Source organism: Ambystoma mexicanum, chromosome 4q, assembly GCF_040938575.1.
Source record: "Ambystoma mexicanum isolate Mex_15411 chromosome 4q, UKY_AmexF1_1, whole genome shotgun sequence".
Lineage (NCBI taxonomy): Eukaryota > Metazoa > Chordata > Amphibia > Caudata > Ambystomatidae > Ambystoma > Ambystoma mexicanum.
In genome coordinates, this window is record NC_090928.1 from 1,038,941,941 (window position 1) to 1,038,961,036 (window position 19,096).

General features: G+C 48.5%; 1 protein-coding gene across 3 annotated transcripts in view; it reads right to left on the reverse strand.

The window, feature by feature from the left end:
* Positions 1-19,096, reverse strand: part of BPNT1 (3'(2'), 5'-bisphosphate nucleotidase 1) — a 756,164-nt gene that overhangs the window by 566,433 nt on the left and 170,635 nt on the right. The window lies entirely within an intron of this gene.

Genomic DNA, 19,096 nt, shown 5'->3' on the forward strand with positions numbered 1-19,096 from the left:
TGTCGGGGTTCTCAAAGAGGGACAAGGAAGTTAACCTGGTGATGCACCAAGACATGAGGATTGCACACTTACAAACCTCATTCACGGCACTATTCAAGGTCGTAGGAATGCTCAAGGACTCTGTGATAATGCGCCATGCTGACCCAATGGTCACCCCGGTGCCCCAACAACCGCGCCAGGTGGGATTCCACCTGCAAGCACAAGTTTCAAAAGAGCAACTACCTCGACAATGACATAAAAGAAAGAGTAAGTGGGCCGATGCCATGGGTGTCACCGTTAGTGGTGGTACCAAAGGACAATGGCCGGCTGTGACTGCGTGGACATGCGCAAACAGAACACAGCAATACAGGGGAAAAGGCACCCTGGTCCCAGTTCGAGGATATGATTATTTGCCTAAACCAGGCAGTACGCTTTTCCAAACGCGACCTCATCAGGGTTACCGCCTGCTAATAATAATAATAACAATAATAATAATAATTTGGCACTTATATAGCGCTACAAACCCTCAGGTATCTGAGCGCTGCGTATTATTACCCACGGTGTGTGGTGCTCATTTATCAACCTCGGAAGGATGAAAGGCTGAGTTTGGCCCCGCCGGGATTCGAACCTGCGTTAGCAGGCTCTGCACGGATGTCAAAGCGAGCGCTCTACTCGCTGTGCCACTTGACCGGCTGCTGGTAATCTACCCAGACTAGAGACCCATTACAACATTTACGACACATGAAGGACTCTTCCACTACAAATGATTGAACTTTGGGATATCGTCAGCGGCGGAAATATTCCAAGAAACAATCCGCCAACTGATTTCACCAGTGATGGATGCATTTAACTACAGCAACGATATCCTGGTGTTTGGCAAGTCCCAAGACAGGCATGATGCGGAGCTACTACAGGTCTGTCAAATCCTACAAAGAGCAGGCCTCACCCTTAAACAGGGCCAAGTGCAAGATCAACAAGTCCTGCTTGAGGTTTCTTTGTGCACATGTTCTATGACAAGGGGATGACAGCAGATCCAGACAAAATAGGAGCCATTGTGAACCTGGCCCCACCCACAGACGTCTCAGTACTCAGGTCATTCCTGGGCATGGCGGGGTACTGTGTGCATTACCTCCCCAGCTATGCCACGTTAACAGACCCCCTACGGACCCTGCTCAACCTTTTGTGGGGACGCCGAGTGCACCACTGCATTCCAGACCATTAAGACGGAACTAGTGGCTAGCTGTAGGTTGGCCTACTTTGACTACATGTGGGAAACAGACTACGGTGGATGCCAGACCGGTTGGCCTGGGAGCCATTTTACCCCAGAGGGCATCAGTACAATGTCCAGGGTGGCACATCATTGCCTACGTCAGCCGTGCCCTTCACCCACAGAAAGAGCATACTCTCAAGCTGAGCGGGAGAGTTTAGCAGCAGTATGGGCATGTGAGAAATTCATAATCCAATCCAAAACCAGGATGCACCCACGAATAAAATAATGGGGCATCAGATTACAGGAGTATGACTTACAAATAATTCACAAACGGGCAGGGGGGTGTGGCGGGGTGGGGGGGCTCGGGGAATGTTAATCCAGGGGATTATCTATCCAGACACCCGATGGATCAAGCAAAAGACACCCTAGAAAAAGAAGCTGAACACTACATCCTATCAGACAATGCACTGCCCCCCCCCCCCCAACGCTCACACTGATAACATTTACAGACAAGTGTAGAACAGACCCCACCATCAAGGCCGCAATCCAGCTCACCAACAGGAACAGATGGAGAAACCACAAACGAGAATTGCAGCAAGACAAAGGAATAGACATGAAAGAGATTGAAAAGATGGTCATAATACAGAACGTGCTAGCCATGACCGATTAAGGCCTTCTACTGAGAGGGAATCGCCTAGCAGTACCAAAAGCCCTATGGAAGAATGTGGTCAACCTAGCCCATGAGGGTCATAGAGGACTAGCAAACACAAAGAAAGTACTGCAGAACCAAGCGTGGGTCCCATAGATGGACGCTGTCAGACGATATAACTCACACTGCCCAGCATGTCATAGGGCAACAGCAAACAAACTAAAGCCCCCTCAGCCTGGTGCCACTTCCAAAAGGCCCATGGTAAAGAGTGGCGATAGATTTCTATGGGCCCCTAGAAGAAGGCAGTCACTTACACGCAGCCATGGATGAATAGTCACAGTTCCCATTGGTGAAGATGGTCCAGTTCGCAGCGTTCCACAATGTAGTGCGCATCCTAGACAAACTAATCAGTGAGTGTGGGGGGCGGGAGTAGCAAATATCGTTAAGACGGACAACGGGCCCCCATTTCAAGGCTAAGACTTCAGGAAGTTTGTTGCACATTTACACATCAGAAAACTACACCCCTCTGGCCACAAGCGAACACGGGAGGGTAGAGCGATTCATGGCCACACTCAAGAAGAAAGCAAGGGTGGATCAAATGCCATCCATCATACCTTGCAGAGACTATAACTAAATCCATATCAATACGACCCACCAGGACTTACTACGCCAACCAACTACACATTCCACGCATCAACAGAGCCAAAGCTGGAGGGCTGGGCTTCCCCTACATAGCTGCTAATCTATGGAATGCTCTACCCCCAGATTACAGCGGAAAACTCTCTCCTTGCCTGCCGGCAGAAAATTAAAACCTCCCTTTTTATCTAACCCTCTGTATGTTCTTACCCTTGCAAAAGATTCTATGTAAAACTGTAATCATGTAACTGAATTTGTTGTCCTCTGTCCATTGCCTGTAACCAAGCTTTCTGTCTGTAACGAGCACCACAATGACTCTGGGCTGCTGCGCGCTCTACAAATCTGAATAAATAAATAAATAGAAACCAACTCTGTGTCAAATGCTAAGAAGCTAACGGACCACCCCACATCAGGCCACGTGGGAAGACCCAGACAGAAATCATGATCAGATACAAGCCCCGAACCAAACTGCTGCAGTTCGAAGATTACACTGCTGAACAAGACGCCGAAATCAGAGACGTAGAGCGGAAAAGGCAAGCAAAGAGGTAGGCCAAACAACGGAGAGGAGCGAAAGAGTCAGCGCTACCAGTGGGAGAACTAGTACTGGTACGCCAGTGACAACAGAGGAAGACAGACAAGGTATGACCCTGAACCCCTTTCGAGTGGCCGAAGCCAAAAGATCGATATTCACTGCTACGAGGGATGGACAAAACATAACCAGGAGTGTCTCCTTCCGCAAGCTACACCCTTCGGAGGATGAGGCGTGGGAACCACCGGAGGAGAAAAGCTAGGACACATCAGAAAAACCACAAGAGGAAGAAGGGGTGGGTCTACATGCGGCAGACTGTGAGGAACCTGAGAGAGGAAGGCAAGGGGAGATTTGCGAGTCCCCTGCAAGACCACGCCGGATCACTTGGAAGCACCTGAGACTCATCGAACAGATGTGACCAGCGAAATACCACGATAGGTGGGGTGGGGGAATGTGATGAAGTGAAAGGGACACTAGGAAGGGGCGGACAATAGAAGAGGCAAGACAAGTCGAGAGAGGGGAGTGAGTGTTTAAGGGAAATGGTAGATAGGAGGCAGCAGCATCTAGAGAATGCAGGGAACACAAGCTTTCCCGTGCAGATGAAGCCTGCCTTCCCAGCCATTTGACTCAACAGTTATACTTGCAAAGGTGCTAATAAAACATAAGGCCCAAGAGCACCTAGAAACAGTTCACGGTTGTTGCAAGTGTCGGAGACTGAATTGGCACGTCCTCTGCTTATGCTACGCTACATCAATGTACAACTCTCTGAAATTCATTCTGGATGTTTATTACTTGCCCAATATGATCAGTGATTATAAGATGTGAAAGCAATACACTCGTTAGTCAAAGAACAATTTGTAGTCTAACGTTTAAACTCAACAAAAAAAATATAAGAAAGAATCAGATACCACAGTGAACCAGTGAGTGGGAATTCAAGAAAAAATACATTTTAGCAACGTACAAAGAGAAAATATTCAATGCAGTCCAATGATACGTCCTATCTGGGGGGGACCCAGTGTTAGGCAGAATCCTGTGCAGTGCCCTTAGGGACCACTACACACAATTAAGTCAAGTGGTAATGCAAGTTCACCTTTGGTACAAGCCTGTACTACTATGTTAAAGTGGTAGCAATAGCGGAGCAGCCAGGCTTATCTCAAGAGTATATGAGCAGTAGCAGAGATTACACAAAGGACCACAATTACTGTGACTCAAGCAAACACTGACTCAAGGTCTCAGGTAAAAAATATAAGTGCATTTATTTTTAAACCATTTGTTATAAACACAACACTTCTATTAATTCAAAACCACACGTAAAATACACTACAACCAACCAATTCACTTGGTACAGTATAACTCAAGGTAAGAACCCTATGTTTTAACGGACCAGTGTTGTGAAACGAAAGATGTTACCGGGAATACACTTGCGATCACTTTTTGACAATAATGACAGTTCGGATTTACTAAAGAAACGCGTATCCGCGGCAAGAAATGTTACCGGGGCAAAAACACACTTAGCACCTGAGTTAACCAGAGAGAGTTGGGGGTAAAAATCATAGGCAATACTTTTGCCAGGGCAGACAGAATCAGAGAACACTCGTTGACAGAAATTCAAGAGTCAATAGGCCGGAGCCAGTATCAAGTGGAACAGGGTTCCTGTTATCGAGGATCAAACAGTCGGACAGTTCACAGTTCAGTTGCCAGGAGTTCTTAGATATTGTCAACAGAGGAAGCAAAGGTTATAAGAAGGAGGGAAGTTAAGGGCAAGCCTTGTAGGAGGAGAAAAGGGATTCACCCGAATTCCTCAAGCAGAACACACTACCTTATTCAATGAAGAAGCTGGTGCCACGGCAGTCGTTCCTGGTAGTTTCCTGCAGACCCACGGTTCCTGGAGCTTCGACAAGAAGGATGACGTCTGGAGGGGTCTGCACCACACAGGGATGAAGCCGGCAGCAGCGACTGTGAATAAAAGGTGCGCGCCTTAAAAACAGGAGAGGCTCTTCAGATGGCTATCCGGACCACTACAGCAGTGTGCAGCGATTGACCACAAAGAGGATCCTCTGGCTGTGGAAGATGAGCTGGTTATCCCCACCAGGCTCAAGGGAAGAAGACTCCGGACTGGATCTTCTCTGGTCTTTGAAGGGTAGATAGCTCAGGACTGCAGCAGGGCTTCGCTGGGACGGGATAGTTGCAGCAGCTGTCGTTTTCTCCGCTTCTCTTCGGTTCCTCGTAGTTCCAGTGGCGACTGACTTCCAGCCGAAGAGTCCTGCCTTTTATGCGAAAATCCCCCATTCACACAGCCTGGCTGTCAATCACGCAGCAGGGGGGTTGTCCAGCCCGGACAACCACCTCAGCGAATTTATGGCAAAGTGCAACTTGGGTTTCCTAGGATACCCTGTGCACGGGGTGACTACACCCCTCCCTCACATTCAGCCCACCTAGACACCCAGGCGCCTAGAGGAGGGCTTCTAGGCAGAAGCCTGCCAAAAGACAGTGAACAAAGGCAAACCTGGTTTGCCGCGCAAAGTAAAACACAGACACAAGAAGGACTTTAACAAAAAGAAATGGTGAATAAACCTGGCTGGAGCCACAAAAAAGAGTATTTGGTCAAGCGGGTTTATGTTCGAGGCGAGCGAATATAATAGCCTAAAACAATACCACGTTTATAAAGTATAATTGCGGTAGAAAAGCGGCCACCAGCCAAGTCTAAATGTTGAAAGAGCGAAACAATGCTCTATGAGGTACAGATAAAAAGGGCTACGGATTAACCCTTTCCAGTACTCCATGTAAGATGGGGTGTACTGAATCTGTGGTTATTTGACTAAGTAAGGTAAATGGCAACTTTACCCTTTTCTGGGGGACTGTAGTCAGCCTCAGAAATGGAGTCAGTGGGAAGTCTAAAAGACAACCCTGTGTCACTGCACTGAAGGTGCTGTGTAACACACAAAAGAAGGGGGCTACTGAAGTGGTGTACTCCAGAGTCCACAATCACAAAACAGATGAAATACGCATGGCAAAACACAGGTAAGAGTGGGAAAAAGAGGTACACTGTTACCAAGTAAAAAAAATAGACTCCAGAAATCCAGCAAAGCTGCTGGGGGACTCACTAGGTGAGGGAAATTAGCCATATAATGAGAATTCTCCCTAACACCCAGGCAGATAAACAATAGTGCTGAGTTCAGGACTGGAGTAAGGGAGGGGTGGCTTAAGACAAACACAATTAAACTGTGGGATTCTTTTATCCAAGACCTTCAATGGTACAAAAGGCAGTATAGAGGTAATAAGAAAAGATTAAATCAAAAACAAAAGTGTTTTACAGCTGCATAAATCGGTAGCGAGGACGGTCTGGCCTGGCACACTGTACAGGTCGGATCCACATTCCAAGGAGGGGGGGTGGGGTGATAGGAAGACATGTCTGGGGAGGACAAATACTCGGGTGAAATGTCAGCACCAATCTTATAAGTGATCAGGCCTCTATACTGTGGAACAGTGACCAAATGGGATTACATAGAGGCAGTGAAGTAATGAGGATTGACATACTCCGCAGCTGAAGTGGCTGCAGAGCCAGTCTTGAGAGAGAATGTGCAACCCAAGAAGAGATTAATTCTGCCCAGATGACTGCAGAACTGCGGGATTATTGTGCCCACCACCTCATGAAGCTCTTAAAGTGCAGGAGAGACAGTCGGCCAAACATTCTAGCATGTAAACATAAGCGACATGATTGGAATTACTGTGAGCACCAAGATTTCGATGAACGACGCCTGCTAGCGAAGAAGAGACTTGAGGATAAACATACTGCAGAAGCACATGGGATGTGAGGAGCGGCATTAACAATCTGTCTTTGGAAGTACTTACTCCTTGAATCTATTCATAACAGTTATTGCCAATAAACCTGCTGCTGTATCCCTAAATAATAAAAAAAAAATGGATGTGTTGGATTAACATTAGTAAGCTATTCACAGAAAGGGCAATGCTTTCAATAGTTACATGTGAACAGCAGCATTGTAAGTGGCACACTATGACAGGGAATTACGCAAACATCGACGTTTGTTTTTTTTGATATGTAGCAAAATGCCAGTGATTCTTTCTTTAGGCTGTTAAGACAACGGGGGAAGGTGGGAAGATCTTACAGGGAAGGGGCTTTCATAGAGTTGGACAGCAGTACCTTCAACAGTGAGCAACTATTACTAGTTCCCACTTCTTTGTCCCCTCTCCTCAAACACCTGGGAAGAATCACAGGACTTTTCGAAATGAGGTGAACAACGTAAAGCAGAAAAACTTAAAGACTGACCAAATGTTGCACCAGTGTGCAATTCTAGCCTAATCAGTAATTACTGCAAAAAGCATTTGGTGAGGACCAAGCAGCTGATTTAAATAGAGCGCCCAATTACACATGCCTCTAAAAAGCCCACTGAGGCCATCGAATCTCGGAACATGGAGCATCAATGAATGCAAAAAACCACCCGTCCAGAAATTAAACAAATAAAGGATTTTAAAAATTCATATTAAAATAAACACAGTCCCATGTCACGGTCTACTACTTACAAGTTACGACAGATCGAATAAGGAGAAAGGACACGCTCGTTGTCAGCCCGAGTACAACCTACGGTCTTAATCTCGCTGCAGCCACAGTTCCTTCCAAAACGATGTCGCCAACACTAGTCCTCATTGGATAATACAGTTTGCATGACGTGTTTACTCGGATGCCAGATATCGTTAAGCACACCCAGTACACACAGATTAGCTGTGCTTTTACCCAAGTAAATCACACAAATTCACAATCGCTTTATCGCGGCAAAATGATTAAACACAAGAAACGTAAAATCACTGCTTCAAAGTTTGCACTGGGAGTCACCGGTTACACGCTCTAACCCCCATCCTACCCCCTCTCTAATCGCCTTCCCGCTGTGTGCGTTTTGAATGGCTGATAACACTAGACTGTAACCCTTCTCAAACAATGATCCTCTTGTATCAGAAAACAAGTCGAGAGAAGGCCCACTGAACCAGTGTTTTTCGATCTCTTAAAGATTCGAACGCAGTGGGCTAAAAGTCTGGATAGAGATAAGCTATGGGCACAGATAAGCTATGTGCACAGAGTAAATAAATGCAACAGAACACACACACTATATTTATGACTTCACTGTGAGGAATACACATTCCAACTGTCTACATTGACTGGAAGATGAAGGGCGACCTTCACATTCTGGTTATCTGTAGGCAAAAATGGCTGGCACGGTCCAGTGCACAAGCATGACCCCACCTCGCCCCCTACAGTGCAAGTAAAATGTATTAAAGGACCATTATTAAACATATTGTGGTAATGAAAAAGACCAAATACATCACGGAAAGGATGTACTCCCAAATTTCCGTACTTGTTCAAGGTCAAGTCAACTTCTTGTCAAGAGGGTTGACGCACACCTCTCCAAGGGAGGCGGAACTCGGCTGAAGGAAGAGTCCAGAACCAGGCCAGCCATGTGGGAGAACCCAGCAAATGAGACAAATGCCTATCCCTCCCCCTTTTCTTGCCAGCATGTGTCTTTGCACACCGCCAATACCCGATCGTTAGTGAATACGGCTAAGGAGAGAGACGCTGGTTGTAACTGCACACCACCACCAGTGGGGTAACCCACAAAGTAGCAATAGCAAAGCTAATTGGCATACCAGCATTTGAAAGACAATCCACTAGACGACCACAGACTAAAATGGGGAAAGTTCCCCAAGCTCTCCTAGAAAGTCTCCGATAGAAGGGCCCAAACCACAAACTGTACAAAGGATTTACCTAGCCGTTACCTAGCCGGCAATTCTAACAAGCGGCGAACCTGCGAGGAAAAGTGGGTAGGACTAAGCCCCAATTTTAAAGACTTCCCCTGCACATACAAACCCTGGGTGGAAAAGAGAAAAGCACATTGGTTAGGGATGAACGCCCAACCAGCACATGGGGCGGTCTACTTAAGCATGGGACATGAAACAAAAAGTGTGGGTGTACCGGGTAAGGTCAGTGGTGGAGGTGGAAGGCAGTCAAAGATACCAGCAGAAGGAAGGAGAGAGTAGCAGATTGTAGAGAAGAGTGATGGGGCAGTTGATGAATTGGTTTAGGAGTGACAGTGGTTCTGCAGTGTGCACGTATGTGTGCGAGACAAGCATGTAGAAAGGCTAGTCTAAGGTGAAAGTATGAGGCGGCTGGTACAGGGGAGTGTGACTATAGTGGTGTGGGAGTAGTAGTATTAGAGTGGTGGGAGTAGTATTGGGAGTAATAGCAGTAGTAGAGGAGGAGTGTGGGAGGAGGAGGAGGAATAGTGCTGGGGAGGATGAGTGTGAGAAAGAGTAGGAGGAGAGTTATCAAAGGGTGGAGACAGGAGGAGTGTAATAGAGGGACACAAAATTGGTGAGGAGTCATCAAGGAAGAGGAAGCACGTAGAGTAGAAGGGTAAGCCGATAGTGGACAAAAGTGAAGCCAGTTGAATCCTACAGAGCAATTGCAAGGCACAACCCCAAACCTTTTTAGAACACTACCCTCAGGTGACAGTAGGGACAGTTAGGACATCCCTGAGGGAGTCAGACTAGTGATGGCTCCCTATATACAGGCTCCTAGAGTCAGAAATTAGACAGTAGGGGAAATCAGTAGAACTAACCAGGGGTTATGAACACCTGGGTATGAGGGATGAGGGTTGTGGCAAGGTCAGAGGGGCAGCCCTTCACTCCACAAAGAGTTGGTAGGTTGGTTAGGGAGTGAGTAGAGCGTGTGATCAGATAGGAGGGTGTTAAGCTCAAGGTAGGTGGCTGCAGTGGGCTTGGGGAAGTTGACAATGGGGATGTTGGTAGAAAGGGGCTCAGAAGGAGGTTCAGATCATTGAAGGAGATGAGTGGACTGGGGGTCAACACAGTACCAGAACAGTGAAATGAGAAGGAGGAAGTGCAAAGACTGGAGGGGAGTATCTGTATTTCTGCCCACTATATTGCAGGGGTAAAGGCACAGAGCACCCCAGCCAAGGTTCACGAATGGTAGCTATGGCCGATCAACCAAGGCTGAGACTCAAAGGAGGTGATGCAGGCTGGTGCGTAGGTAGAGTGAATCACCAAGCTGCCCACAATGCAATGTCCACACACTATGTTAGGTGATAACACAGTCCTTTTATTAAAGGCTAACAGTCGGGTAGATATACAAAAATAAATAAGACTCACTTTGTGCTAGAAATCTCAAACGCTAATTTAACTTATATATATATATATATATAGGATACATTACTCACCGTATCGTATTTCTGATGCTTGTATCTGCTTAGATTCACATGCTGTGCATAGGCCGACATCTAGTGGAAGCTGCGGAGTATTACAGTTTGTTTTTCGAAACTCGAAAATGGGCGTCGACACAGGGCGTGCCAGTAATACTATCCCTAGTGTGACGTCCACTGTACCCATGATCCCTCACGCGTCTAGGACCCTCAGATTGTATTTTTACTGACATGAGGTAGCATGAGGAGTAGCGTGAGTACAGATGATCCAAGCAGATAGAAGATAGATAAGCTAAGACTACAAGCATCCATGCGCCTTCTCTCAGAGGGGAGGAAGGGTGGGTCGCATGTGAATCTAACAGATACAAGCATCAAAAATACGATTACGGCGAGTAATGTATCCCTTCTGAGGCTTGTGGAATCTGCTTAGATCACATGCTGTGCATAGATTAGCGAGCAGTGTTAGAAGGAGGTGGGATTTCAGAAGGGTCATGAGCAAATAAATGTCTTAGAACCGCTTGCCCCACTTGAGTATCTGTCTTGGAATGGGTGTCAATGCAGTAGTGCTGAGTAAAAGTGTGAATAGAACTCCAAGTAGCTGCTTTGCAAATGGTGTCAAGGGGAACATTTGCAATGAAAGCCAGAGTGGCCCCAATGCCTCTTGTCGAGTGGGCTCTGGGCGTAAAAGGCAAAGTTTTGTCAGAAAGGGAGTAACACAACTGGATACAGTTGACAATCCACTTGGAGATGGCACCCTTAGAGACGCGATCTCCCCCTTTGCCTGTGGCTACGGAGACAAACAGTTGATCTGTTTTCCTAAGCGGTCTGGTCTTGTTTACGTAGTAAAAGGACCGCCCTACGCACATCTAGGGTGTGTAGTTTAACCTCAGCCGAGCTTTGTGAGTTTTGGAAGAAAGCCGGAAGCTCGATGGACTGTTTTACATGTAATTTTGAAATAAACTTAGGTGAGAACCTAGGGTGTGTCCGTAAAACCAGCTTAATCTTATGAATAGTAAAGAAAGGATCCTGCACTAACAACTAACAAAGCCTGAATTTCACTGACCCTTCTTATGGATGTAATGGCTACTAAGAAGGCAGTCTTATAGGTCAGGTGTTTGAGACTTGTCTTATGCATGGGCTCGAATGGGGGGCCCATGAGTTTAGATAGCACCACGTTCAGGTCCCATCCTGGTGGTGGGTTAGATATAGGGGGATGAAGTCTCCTTACTCCCTCCATGAATGCTTTAACCACGGGTACCTTCCACCATGACACCTTGCTTTGTGAGGTGGTGTACGGTGACAGTGCTGCCAGGTGTACCTTTAGTGAGTTGAAAACCAACCCTGTGTCCAGCAGGTGGAGCATGTATGTCACGATTGTGGAAGGAGTGCAATCAACTGGGTTGATTTGTTTATTCTGGCACCAGATAACGAATCTCTTCCATTTGTCGAAGTAGCAATGCCTTGTGTTCGGTTTCCTAGACTCTTTTAGGATGTCCATACATCTCTGTGGTACATTGAGATGTCCAAACTATGACCTCAGGAGCCATGCTGCTAGGTTCATGGAGTTGGGTAGAGGATGCACCTTCTGACCTTGGTGCTGGGACAAAAGATTGCACCAGCCCGGGAGTTTGATAGGATCGCACACCGAATGTCTGCGTAGGTGTGGAAACCACTGTTGTCTCGCCCACATGGGAGCAACTAGGACGAGCGTCATCGACTCTCTGTTCATCTTGTTCACCACCTTCCTGATGAGAGGAGTTGGTGGAAAAGCGTACGCAAACATCCCTGACCAGTTCATCCACAGGGCGTTCCCCAGGGAGTCTGGTTGGGGAAACCTGGATGCGAATCCTGGGCACTGTGTTTTGGCTTGTGGCGAATAGGTCTATAGTGGGGAAACCCCACTGAGAGAAGATATCTTCTACGATATCTCTGCGTAGACACCATTCGTGTTCCTCCGGAAGGGGATCCCTGCTCAAAGCGTCCGCTAGAGAATTGAGATCCCCTGGAACATGTTGAGATGACAGAAAGATGTTCCGTCTGAGTGCCCATATCCACATTTTCTGGGCAAGTCTGGACAGATTTGGCGAACGAGTCCCTCCTTGCTTGTTCAGGTAGAACAAGGCTGTCGTGCGGTCCGTTCAGATCTGCAACGACAGGTTCAGTAGGTGGGGCTTGAAGTGCTCTGAAAATTGCCAGGAGCTCTAGCAGGTTGATGTGATTCTTGGCCACCGTGTGAGACCAGAGGCCCTGAGCTGTGTGGTGGAGATGGTGAGCTCCCCATCCTGTCAGGCATGCGTCCGTCGTGACTACCGCCTGTATCTCGGGATCGTAAAAGGGTTTCCCCTTGGATAGATTGTCTCTTGTCCACCAGTGGAGGCTTTGTACAATTGTTGGCGAAACGACCACTAGATCGTCCCACTGACCACTTGCCTGAGACCACAGTTTCGCCAACCATTCTTGCATGGGACGCATGCGCAGGCGCGCGTGGGGGACCAGGTAAATACATGACGCCATCATGCCCAGCAAACGCATTGCTTTGCGTACTGTTATCTGGCGACCGGTTTGATATTGCGGAATTTGCAGTAGTATATTCCGAATTCTTTCCTCTGAATAAAAAGCCAACCCCTCTTGAGTATTTAGAACAGCTCCTAGGAACTGCTTGGAGGTGCTGGGCATCAGACTTGATTTTTTCTCGTTTATGGAGAAGCCCAATTCGAAGAGGAGGTCGATAGTTCTTTGAATGTTTGTCCTGCAAATTACTGGGGTCTCCCCCGTGATGAGCCAGTCGTCCAGATAAGGGTACACTGGGATTGCCTCCCTGCGTAGGTGTGCCACCGCCACCGCCAGTACCTTGGTGAATACCCTTGGAGCCAAGGCCATCCCGAAGGACAGTGCCTTAAACTGGTAGTGCTGACTGTCCACCTTGAAGCGCAGATATTTTCTGTGCGCTGGGAACATGGAAATATGAAAATAGGCATCTTTCATATCCAATGTTGCCATGTAATCCCCCTTTTTTAGGAGGGGAATTACCTCTTGGAGTAGTCATGCAAAATTTTGGGGGCTTGACATACTTGTTTGCAGGCCATAAGTCCAATACTGGACGCATTGTCAAATCTTTTTTTGGCACAAGGAAGTAAGTTGAATAAATACCCTTGTTTACCTGGTGTCCCGGGACGTGTTCTATCGCGTCCTTTGCAAGAAGAATTTCGATCTCTTCGAGTTGGATCTTCTGGTGGTCTAAGGAGTGTATTCTTCGTCGTGGTGGGTGGTTTCGGGGACGCTCTAGGAGGTCTATGCAGTATCCTGCAGACACTGGACAGCACCCATCTGTCTGATGTTACCCCTTCCCAAGCTTGGGTGAAGATGGAAATGCGTCCCCCTACTGGGGATGCGTGAGAAGGGACCCTGAACGGAGCGTCACAGTTTTGGTGGAGGAGTGCCCCCTCCTTTATTGGGACTGCCTGTACCCCTACCACGACCTCTTTTGTTACCCCTGCCATAACTCTGGGTAGACTGCTGGTTAGTGTTCCATGTAGTACCCTGGCCTTGGGAATAGTTTGAGCCTCTTTGGGAGTTTTGTCCACGAGGCCGACGAAAATTGCCATTCCCTCTCTGGTTAGGGGGTTTGTTGGTTAGTTGCCCTAGGGACTGGAGTGTCTCGTGCTCGTCCTTGGCATTCTTTAGCGCGTCCTCGACCGCCTTTCCAAACAATAGATCCGGCTCCACCGGCTTATCTATCAATGATGCTTGGGTCTCGGCCTTGAACCCAGACTGCCGTAGCCAAGCATGCCTCTTGATGACCGTGCTTTCAGCAATTCATCTGCCGGCGTTATCCGCGGCATCAAAGATTGATTTTAAAACTCAACCTGACATGGCTCTCCCCACTGCCGAAACTCGTGCCAATTGGCTCTTTAAGGGTTCTGGGGTGGAGTCTATGAGAGCCGCGACTTCTTCCCATTGGTGGCAGTTATAACTAGCCAGCAGGGTGGTGGAGTTTGCAATCCTTGCCTGGTAGGCGGAAGTGGAGGCTCCTTTCCTGCCCAAGCCATAAATCTTCTTGCTCTCCTTGTCGGGGGGGAGCTTCGGACGATGACAAGGGTGTTCCCGCCCTCTTACGGGTGTTTGTAACAACCAGGGAGTCCGGTTTGAGATGTCCCCTTATGTATAGTGGGTCAGATTGGGCTGCCCTGAAAAGCTTTTCAATTCTGGGGTTTACTGCCCTAGTAAGATTGGGGTTAACAAGGGAAGGGTCTATCCTCCTTTGTATTGACTTAAGGATAGGGAAGGCCTGAGCAACAGGTCTCCTTTCTCCCACCAGTTCCTCTGCAACGTCCCTCTCTTCCTGAGCACCCTGGGTGTCAATGTGGAAGTGCTGTGCCGCTCTGGACAGGACCTCATTCAGGAGAGGTTGGTTGTCGACAGGGGAGTCGGTAACCGCAGGCTCTTTCTCTACCGGGTAATCTACCCTGTATGTATCTGGGTCGTCCTCTTACTCCTCCTCTTCCTCCTCCTCCTCCTCCTCCTCCTCCTCTTGGTCCTCATCATCCCCATAATAGCCTGTCCCAGTTTGTTCTTCGAACATGCCCACGTCTGGATCCTCAATAAAGGATGGATCTTCCTGGTATTGAGAATAGGGCTGTCTATAGAAGGGGTCTGAAGATTGTGCTTCACCCCGGGACTTCCTACTTGTGGGTATTGGATCCTTCGAGCCTGAGGGAGTTGACCCTTCTGGGGTATAAGTGAGAAAGTGTTCAGGGTTCTTGGCATAGAAATCTGCCAATTATGACATCCTTGACATTACTCTGTCTATGTCATCACTGGACCATTCCCTTGAACTGGGAATAACTCTTTCCTGGAGTGCTTTCCCCGTTTTATCCTGACTAGACCTACTGGTTTGAATAGAGGTCTTAGGGACAGGGGACTGAGACTTGTCCGTCTGTTTAGGTGTGGAAGTATGCTGGGACTGCTTACTGTTTTCCCCCCTCCCCGTGGGTGGAAGAGTGTTTCCCCGACTTTAGGGCCCCATCAGAGCTTTTCGATGCCTGGCGTCGAAATTCGGGGGTAGAGTCCCTGTCTCTGGAGAGTGTCGGGGATTCGGTAGCAGCCTTACCGCTGCCTGCAGACGCCGACTCCTGGAGTGCGGCTTGGGGGTAGAGGTCGGCGTCGTCCTCCGACGACCGAACTTCAGTCACTAAGGGGAGCGAGCCACTTTTAGCAACAGTGGAGGGTTGTTTGGTGACATGAGGTGATCTCGACCGCGAACGCCCAGAGGACACCGACTCGGTGGACCGTTCTCTACGTGCCTCTTTCCGAGAACTCGACGTGCGCGTCGAGTCTCGGGTGGACTTTTGTTTGCTGGAAGTGGTGTGGGTAGCGCTCGTGTCGCCGGGGGTCTTCCCCATAGCTGCCCTGCCAGACAACCTTACGAAGTCGGGGACTTGCGCTTGGCTGTCCATCGACACCACATTGCCCTCGCCGTCCGAAAGTACGGCGTTGCTGCCATCGCTGAAGGCACCCTCTGCGGCCATGGCCTCTTGTCTCCTGGCGTGGTGGGCCCAACGCTTTGTCGAACGGTCCTTAAGGGTCTTTGGTTTAAACCAACTGCACGCTCTGCAATTCGTCTCGGGGTGGTCCCTCGGCAAGCAGAGGTTACACGTGGCGTGTCTGTCAACCCAAGGATACTTGCAGTTGCACTTGGGGCAAAATTGAAAGGGGGTACCCTCCATATCACCCTATGGCAGCGGGCTGGGAGTGTAGGAATATAAGTAATGTACCTATATTAATCAGAGTGTAGGATATGTGCCACCCCCCACTCTCCCTACTTGCAGGGCCGAGGCCAGAGGCCTTCCGAGGCCCAAATCCGTTGCTGTAGTCCGACGGTTGAATTTTCTCCGATCCGGCGTCGAGTGTCGATGTTCGGAGACTCGATGTATAGGTGGAATAAACGGGGAAATATATAACAATATTTGCAAAATCTGACTAAGTCAGGGAACTACGCTCAGTGCTTCCGACCAGCATGGCGGAAAAAAACAATCTGAGGGTCCTAGACGCGTGAGGGATCATGGGTACAGTGGACGTTACACTGGGGATAGTATTTCTGGCACGCCCTGTGTCGACGCCCATTTTCAAGTTTCGAAAAACAAACTGTAATACTCCACAGCTTCCACTAGATGTCGGCCTATGCAAAACATGTGATCTAAGCAGATTCCACAAGCCTCAGATATATATTGTAACGCTCACCTGATTCTCGCAGAGGCGCCGGTCTTGACTGGGCGACTACCGTATCTTCAAAGGTGATGTGTAGCACCCGGTTGGCTCTTTGGGCTGGACCTCTGTGCACTGTATGCCTGACGTGTAGAGTAAGATGTCTGCAGATAGAAAATATGGGGTTAATGAACTGGGGTTATTGGGATGTCCCTATCTCTTTCCTCTTCTCCTCTCCTGTAGACCCCCAAAGGTTAATGCTCTCACCTTAGGTAAGTGAATGCCGAGCTCTCCATCTGCCTCGGGGCAGGGTGCTGTAGCCAGTTTCTGCACTGGATAGGTAGCGCAGGCCTCTTGACTTCAGAGGACTGCTGTCCGTCGTTTACTGCACGAACGGTAAGTTTCGAGTCATTCAAATGTCTTTTTAAAGTCTTTAGTAATGATGTCTCTTGTTTTGCAGGGTTCCGGCGATGGCGGATGACGGGCTGAAGTGAGTTGAAGATGGAGCCCGTGTGATGAATAGAAGCGCCTGGAAGCACGTGAGTAAGCGCTTGTTGCCTGCTTCACGATGCGCTCTAACTGTCTTTTTATTTTGCAGGTACGAGTCCGGAGCGGCTGCAGGGTGCCGGAATACCCACTGGATTAGATGTGGAAAGGAGTAATGGCACGTGAGTATTAAAGTTCCCCAATGTCTTTAAACGCACCTTGTTTTGTCTTTCAGATGCGGATGCAGCGCCGAAGGCCTCCGGAGCGTGCGAAGAGTTGGTAGGCTTTTGTCTTTCAGATGCCGGAATGCAGTATGAAGACCTCCGGAGCGCACGAAGAGTAGGTAAGCCTTTGCCTTTCAGATGCCGGAATGCTAACCTGTTCTTTCTTGTCTTTATAGGTGTTGCTGAAGACTGGATTCAGGATGGTAAGCCTTTTTCCTTAGGCCCAGGACTGGATGCAGAAGACACGATGAGCGTCCTGCTGCAGAGGGTGCAGAATAACGCAAAGCAAGATTCATCCACCGGGTGTGGTTTAAATAGCCTCCTGTAGTGCTTAGGTGTCTCCTTCCACAGCCACGCCTAAGTAAGAAAAGAGTTCCTGGTAAGAAAAGAGTTCCTGCCTTCCAGAAGAGTTCCAGTGTTCTAATTCTAGGGAGTGGCTCCAGCCCCACCCAACAGGAAAAGTAGTTCCAAACAGAAGAGGATCAGAGGCTCAACTGGCAGGCAAGTAAGCAGCATGGTCTGCTGCAGGTAAGTCCACCCAAGCATTATGAGCCCGGCGCTTCCAGCGCTGGGACTGGGCATATTTATGAGCCTGGTGCGCCAGGACTGGGTCCAAAAGGTCCCAATTGGGACTGGTTGGCACTCGGAACCTGGGTTATGGATCTGCTTCCAAGGGAGTTGGGAAAACCCTGACCTTTTGGAAGCAGAGATCATGACATATATATATATATATTGAAAAAGAACCTTTTATACGAAGTACGTGAGGCGAAGTGGGCTGCACTCCCAGAGCAGCGGAGGACAAAATATCCTTGCAGCATTAAGAAAGAAAACAGCACAAACTATTCCAGCAGCCACTTGTATTTTTATTCTTAGTGTGCTGAAAGGAAAAACCTGTAAAAGGGACAACCGCTTGATCACGTGGATAAGACGAGTCACAGATGATGGACTATAGCGCTCTGACCACCATCTTTTGGGCCTTTTGGGTTCATACACCCGTGCCCCCAGGCCATCTGAGGCCCCATCTTGCCTGCTCTCTCACACCCCCCCTTCCCGACGTGAACCCCTCCGCCTCCTGGACCGCCCCCCTGCCCTGATTGGTTTACCCAAAGGCCATAAGTGACCCTCACAGGGCAGCCCTCTGCCCGGCAGCCCCTGCTCCTAAGGGCCCCAAGGCCAAGGGCGGCTCCATCATTGGCCGCTCCAAGATGTGTCTGCAGGTGTCTGCAGGGGACGCCTGAGAAACCAGCAGTTACCGGACACCAACAAAAAACTTAAGTGTGGCATGGGTGGGTTGTAGAGCAATTAGTCTACACCAGAAAGCCCCTGCCACTCTACCTTACATTTCCATAACATAGACTGCAATAGACTTAGCACCTGCATACTTAGAAAGGTTTTTGACCACCAGCACGAATCTCGCAATGACTGTTTTGAAAACGTTGCCTTACATTGTATCCTAACATACTAATCAATGTTAACAAGTGTCACAACTGGAGGAAATTGTGGACGCTGGCATGCGCCATATCTGGATAGGACTGTGAATGTTGGCATCTGCCATACTTGAATGGATCTTGAATGTTGGCATGCGCCACACTTCGAATTTCGGAACACTAGCCTGCGCCGTATCTTCATAGGAATGGGAATGTTAGCGTGTGCCACAATTAGACGGAACGATTTAGGTCAGCATGTTAAATGTCATAACCCAGTAACCAATATAAGCTCAAACTCTCCGCATACTTATATCACTGAAACTCACACAACCATCTCTCGCACAACAAGCTGCACACACTTCACCACACCGCAACACATAAGCTGCACCAACAGCACACGTGGACTAACACTGATCCAATACTTGCACCAAAGCTCAGCACCCGGTGTCCACCGAGTTCAAGCTGCCAACAATATACCACCCCTCCCACTATCCTATTCCCTCTTCACCTTACTAACCCTTCC